This window comes from Helianthus annuus, chromosome 13, assembly GCF_002127325.2.
Source record: "Helianthus annuus cultivar XRQ/B chromosome 13, HanXRQr2.0-SUNRISE, whole genome shotgun sequence".
Taxonomy (NCBI): Eukaryota; Viridiplantae; Streptophyta; class Magnoliopsida; order Asterales; family Asteraceae; genus Helianthus; species Helianthus annuus.
The window spans coordinates 105,555,938-105,563,359 of NC_035445.2; positions in this window are offsets into that span (position 1 = coordinate 105,555,938).

Sequence of the window (7,422 nt, forward strand, 5' to 3'; positions counted from 1 at the left end):
GCACTCAGGTTTATCCGGCTAGAGGACGACAAGAGGATCCAGGAAAGACAAGTAGGATCCTCAAAACAAGATAAGCAAGGATCCTCCTTCAAAAGCAACAAGTTCAAATCCTACCATAGAAACGAGAACAAGAATGTGCATGCTGTTGACCAAGAAGAGGATGATGAAGAATATCCTCCAATCTCAGAATATTGTTTTTCCGTTGATAATCATGAACTGATCCTTACAATGCAGAACCTAGGTGAAAAAGCCAGATGGCCCAGGAAGAATGATAAACCATCCGGGACTAAGGATAAGTCCAAATGGTGTGCATACCATGAGGATTTCGGGCATCTAACTGAAGATTGCATAGCCTTAAGAAAAGAAATTGGATACCTGCTAAGCAAGGGGCATCTAAAAGAATTGTTGGGGAGAAAAAAGCAAAGGACCCAGGATCCTGAAAGGATCCCTGAAAAGGCTCCAGCACCTCCGGCAAACGCACAAGTGATTAACTTCATATCCGGAGGATCAGACATTTGTGGTACATCCTTTTCAGCGGCCAAAATGTCACACCCCCAAAATCCACACGCGGAGTATCACCGCTTGGGAGCGTGACTGACCAGGACCAAGCCACCAATCATATAGAACATTGTATAAAGTAAAAGTAATTGCAGTATAATTCAGAACAAATCCATATGAAAGGTGTTTCCAAAACATAAGCCAGTTATCAATGTTTAGCGGAAGCGTATATATAAAAATATCCAATGTAAAAGTGTATCAAGTATCATATGGGTTCCATATGATGTTCACGATCCAAGTCCACAACGACCGCGCCTCCAGTGCAAGCTCCCAGTACCTAACGATCTGCGAGGCATGTAAAGGAAAGGATCAACAAAATAGTTGAGCGAGTTCACAGTACGTAAATGCGTAATAGTAAGTAACGGGTGGCTCTACCGGGCCAATAGTAAGTTATACAGGTGGGGGCTTCCCATGTTAAGTGACCACTAGACTATTCGTATTATGACCACGTAGGTGTTATCCCAACCTACGGAAGAAGTAAGTAATGCGTACACGTATGTCTTACGTGCGTATCCTTTGTATCGAGGATAGTAATTTGCATATGACCACGTAGGTGTTATCCCAACCTACGGAAGAAGTAAGTAATGCGTACACGTATGTCTTACGTGCGTATCCTTTGTATCGAGGATAGTAATTGGCATCTGACCACGTAGGTGTTATCCCAACCTACGGAACCACGTAGGTGTTTTCCAACCTACGGAACCGTCCTGACATCCGAGGACTATGATAGGTGATAGTCTAGGAAAAGCGTAGTGTATGTACGTTATTAGTTTATCATCAAGCCTTTAACCCATTCCCACAACCCGGGAATCCCATGCCTTAGTAAGAGTGTGAACTCACCTTGGTTTGCTCGGTATGCTAGGTTATGTACTCACAAGTAATTAATCACGTCCTATTGTATGCATGTATAACAAATCAGTTCATGTTCGCAATGATACGTATGCAAATCGAGTGTCACACAATTGCAAATGTAAACATTCATCATCAAGCATGGCATGTCAAGTAAATCTAACATACATCTATACGCATATCATCCAGTTGCTTAGCATAACGTATTACATAATCGAACACTATTGACATGCTAATCTGTTTTCGAAATCTAATCAAATCAATATCATTCAACCCATTCAATACTATGCATTCGATCCTATCAATCTAGATCAACATGTATTTCGTATGCAGTTACATAATAAATTAATCATGTATGATGAAATCAAGAACAAAACACGTAAATCACTAACCGAAGTTAAGAATGAACAGCACAAGAGATTTGGCTTCGGATGTTGAGGGTTTGCCGTCGCACACACACACAAAGGAGCTAGGGTTTTTCTTAGGAAATCCTTATCAGTTTACATGCATTCCCATATTTAAACGTATCACAGAAATGGGCCAAGCCCATCAGAAAAGGCTGGGCCGAAAGATGTCGAAGGATATGTTTCGTGCTCGAAGGATGAAGTCCTTGGTCGAATGATATGTTTCGAGAATCTTTAATTCGAAGGTTGATCCTTCGGATCGGAAGTTATCTTTCGTGGTCCTTCGAATCCTTCGAACTGTATGTCAGGTTTCGTGATCTAGACTAAGTGTTTTAATGATAATTCTAATATTAATTCTAATATTATTTTCTACCACAACAAGTAATCACATATAGGCAAAACAACAATACGTTTCATTAAAACACCACGCGTACAATTCAAGTTCACAACCCAAGCAACTAAGCAGTCAAAGTCAACGCGCATTTAATGCGAAAGCGAAAGTCAGAAACTCGAGTTGTCACATTATCCCCAACTAATTGGAAATTTCGTCCCGAAATTTGGTATGCACTCACTGAGGAAGCTAGGTAAGCTGTATCGTTTACTGGTTTTCCTGGGGTGTCACATCATCCCCCCGTTGATTTGGAATTTCGTCCCGAAATTCAGTAGTAGTAGCTTCAGCCTCAGTAGTGGTTGTATTGGTTTCGAATAACTGGGGTACTTTTCTGTCATCTAATCCTCGCGTTCCCAGGTGTACTCTGGGCCACGTCGGGAGTTCCAACGAACTCGAACAAGAGGGATTCTCTTGTGTTTGAGGACCTTCACATCCCGGTCCGTGATTTCAAGTGGTTCCTCGACGAACTGCAACCGCTCGTCGATAGTGAGTTCCTTAAAAGGAACTATGAGGGTCTCATCTGACAGACACTTCTTCAGATTCGACACGTGGAATACGTTGTGAACTGCACCGAGTTCAGCTGGTAGGTTCAACTTGTAGGCTACCTTGCCAATCTTTTCTGTAATTTCGAATGGTCCGACGTACCGCGGATTTAGTTTGCCCCGTTTGCCAAAACGTACCACACCCTTCCAGGGTGAAACTTTCAATAAAACCCGGTCCCCGACCTCAAATTCCAATGGCTTTCTACGCTTGTCCGCGTAGGCTTTCTGACGGTCGCGTGCTGCCGCCATGCGTTGTCGTATCTGTGCAATCTTTTCTGTGGCGTCCACTACAATCTCTGGACCCGTAATTTGACTATCCCCCACCTCTGCCCAACAGAGAGGTGACCGGCATTTACGTCCGTACAATGCCTCAAATGGAGCGGCTTGAATGCTGGTATGGTAACTGTTATTGTACGAGAACTCCACCAAAGGGAGATGCTTTTCCCAGCCGTTGCCGAAATCAATGACACATGCCCGAAGCATGTCTTCAAGTGTTTGGATCGTACGCTCAGACTGTCCATCCGTCTGAGGGTGATAGGTTGTGCTCATGTCTAGCCGTGAGCCAAAAGATTTATGCATTGCTTGCCATAGTTCCGACGTGAATCGTGCATCGCGATCCGAAATGATAGAATTTGACACTCCGTGCCTTGAAACAACTTCTTTCATGTAGATGTCTGCTAGGGTAGAAAACTTATCCGTTTCTTTGATTGCCAAGAAGTGAGCAGACTTTGTGAGTCGATCAACTATGACCCATATTGTATCGTTTCCATGCTGAGATCTGGGTAAACCCGTGACGAAATCCATGGAAATTTCTTCCCATTTCCATTGAGGTATCTTAGGCTGCTGAAGTAAGCCAGCTGGTTTCTGATATTCAACCTTGACTCTCGCACCGGTCAAGCATTTTCCACGTACGTAGCGATGTGGGCCTTCATGCTAGGCCAGCAATAAGTAGTTCTGATGTAGTGATACATCTTGTCCGACCCTAGATGTACCGAGTAGCGAGACTTGTGAGCTTCATCCGTTACAAGTTCGCGTAGACCGTCGTAAAGTGGGACCCAAATACGCCCCGTTAGATGGTAGGCGCCGTCTGCCTTCTGTTCCATCTGTTGTCGTGAGTCGCGTAAGGCTTCAGCCTTGACGTTTTCAGGCTTCAGTGCTTCTATCTGAGCAGCTCGTATCTGTGCTGGAGGACTAGACTGAATCGTAAGCTGTAGCGCTCGCACGCGCTTAGGTAGAGTGTCCTTCCGACTGAGGGCGTCTGCCACAACATTGACTTTGTCTGGATGGTACATGATGGCGTATTCGTAGTCGCTAAGTAGTTCAACCCATCTTCGTTGACGCATGTTCAAATCCTTCTGCTTAAGGATATGCTCGAGACTCCTGTGATCGGTGTAAATCGTGCACTTGGTACCGTACAGGTAGTGTCGCCATATCTTAAACGCGAAAACAACAGCTCCCAGCTCTAAATCGTGCGTCGTATAGTTCCGTTCATGAACCTTGAGTTGCCGAGAAGCGTAGGCTATCACTTTATCACGTTGCATCAACACACATCCAAGACCCTGGATGGATGCATCACAGTATACCACGAAGTCATCTGTGCCCTCTGGCAATGAGAGAATAGGTGCGCTGCAGAGCCTATCCTTTAAGTACTGAAAAGCGGTTTCCTGAGAATCTCCCCAACGGTAGGTGACACCTTCCTGTGTCAGCATTGTAAGCGGCTGCGCGATCTTGAAGAAGTCTTTGATAAATCACCTGTAGTAACCCGCCAAACCCAAGAATTGGCGTATCTCTGTTGGTGTACGCGGTGCTGGTCTGTTCCTGATCGAATCTATCTTGGATGGATCGACATGGATCGCATCCCTGTTCACTACATGGCCTAAGGAGTGGACTTCACGTATCCAGAAGTCGCATTTAGAAAACTTGGCGTACGTTTGCTCCTTCCGAAAAGTTCCAAGATAAGACGTAAGTGTTGCTCGTGTTCTTCCTGACTCTTGGAGTAGATCAGAATGTCGTTGATGGAGACAAGGACAATTTGTCCAGGTAGGGTTTGCACACCCTGTTCATAAGGTCCATAAATACGGCAGGTGCGCTCAATAATATCAAACCATTCATCATATCAAACATGAAGTATAGCAGTTAAAATAATTCATAAAACCCAACATGATTAATGTTCAAACCAAACTTTGTTTGAGTAGCGTAAACATAATAATAAAAATCCAAGACAAGTTATGAGTTCAATTAGCGTTCATTGCGTCTCCTCCTCCTAACATGAAAACTCGACCTCTTGCCTCGTTGCCATTGTTATTGTTGTTTCCCCCGTTGTTGTTGTTATTGTTCCCGTTGCCCTGATTGTTGTTGTTGTTGTTCTGGTTCCTGTTTAGCTGCGGGCAGTGTCTCTTGATGTGACCTTCAGCACCACAATTATAGCACCCCTTGTTGCCCTGTTGCTGATTCTGCTGAGCGTGTGGCTGCTGCTGACCCTGGTTCTGGCTCGCAGGACGAGGGCTCCTGCAGTCTTTGGCCTCATGACCCATCTTGAGGCATCTTTGACAACGACCCCTGTTACACTGGCCGCTGTGGTGCCTGTTGCAGTTGTTACATTTCGGAAGATTTCCCCGATATCCTCCCTGTTTGTGACTACCCGAAGAGTGCTGACTGGGGCTTTGATAACCTTCAGTCTTTCGTTGCTGAGCCTGGGACTGGACTGACGCTGATGCTTTACTTGAATCCCCCTCCCATTTTCGCTTATTGTCACTGGGAGTAGCAGTAGTAGCAGACGTAGTAGCAGTAGCAGTAGCGCTGATGCGCTTAGGCAGGCGATTCTGATCCACGGCCTGATCTGTGATGCGATGAGCGAGACGCTGGATCTCCTGGATGTTGTCGAGGTTAGCTGAGGTAACATGGCTCTGAATTTCTGGAGCCAAACCTTTGAGATACAACTCGATACGCTTGTATGGAGGGTCCACCATAGTTGGACACAGCACGGCCAGCTCATTTGACCGTTTAGTATACGCTTCAATCTCTGATCCAACCATTTTCAGATTATACAGCTCGTCTTCCAACTTGTGAATATCTTCACGTGTACAATACTCTCTCTTGATAAGTTCTTTGAATTCGTTCCAGGGTGTGGCGTTAGCAGCTGCCAACCCGAATATCTGCACTTGCGCGTTCCACCAAGTTAACGCGATTCCCTCTAGGGTACCGGTAGCGTATTTCACCCTGCGTTCCTCAGGGCATTCACACATTTCGAATACTGATTCTAGCTTCTCGAACCAGTGAAGGAGTCCAACTGCTCCTTCTGTGCCGCTAAACGTGCTGGGACGGCATTCCATAAAGTTCTTGAATGTGCAGGCAGGTTGTTGCTGAGCGGGTTGACCTATTGTGTACGAATAGGGCAAAGTTAAATACGAGAATTAATGTAGGATCTAAAGATCCTAGTGCCTATACTGCAGGGTATACTACCTGCTTGGGCGGCTGCAACTGCCGCAGCAACGAGAGCCTCTAGCTGGGCTTGAGTCATGGTAATTCGTGCGGCCATTGATCTTCAAATCAAAGGCAACGTAAGTAAGAAAAAGGGTTCGCGAGTAGTGCGATGACAGAAGAGTGTAGGCACGTAAGTGTTCTCAAGCAATAACAAGTTGTGAGCAAGGTAATGTAAGCATACTACGAGCAAAGTTCTATGCAAATTCTAGCATGTAGGCAATAAACATAAACCTTATTACCTAGGAAGTTGAGTCTTGCACGTGGAGCGAAGCGTCGTTGTGGATCGTTGAGAGCACTGTTCTGGTTATAGTCTGGTTTTAATAAAAACGTTTTTCCATATTAAAACCAAGTTCTCTATAACCAATGGCTCTGATACCAATCTGTCACACCCCCAAAATCCACACGCGGAGTATCACCGCTTGGGAGCGTGACTGACCAGGACCAAGCCACCAATCATATAGAACATTGTATAAAGTAAAAGTAATTGCAGTATAATTCAGAACAAATCCATATGAAAGGTGTTTCCAAAACATAAGCCAGTTATCAATGTTTAGCGGAAGCGTATATATAAAAATATCCAATGTAAAAGTGTATCAAGTATCATATGGGTTCCATATGATGTTCACGATCCAAGTCCACAACGACCGCGCCTCCAGTGCAAGCTCCCAGTACCTAACGATCTGCGAGGCATGTAAAGGAAAGGATCAACAAAATAGTTGAGCGAGTTCACAGTACGTAAATGCGTAATAGTAAGTAACGGGTGGCTCTACCGGGCCAATAGTAAGTTATACAGGTGGGGGCTTCCCATGTTAAGTGACCACTAGACTATTCGTATTATGACCACGTAGGTGTTATCCCAACCTACGGAAGAAGTAAGTAATGCGTACACGTATGTCTTACGTGCGTATCCTTTGTATCGAGGATAGTAATTTGCATATGACCACGTAGGTGTTATCCCAACCTACGGAAGAAGTAAGTAATGCGTACACGTATGTCTTACGTGCGTATCCTTTGTATCGAGGATAGTAATTGGCATCTGACCACGTAGGTGTTATCCCAACCTACGGAACCACGTAGGTGTTTTCCAACCTACGGAACCGTCCTGACATCCGAGGACTATGATAGGTGATAGTCTAGGAAAAGCGTAGTGTATGTACGTTATTAGTTTATCATCAAGCCTTTAACCCATTCCCAC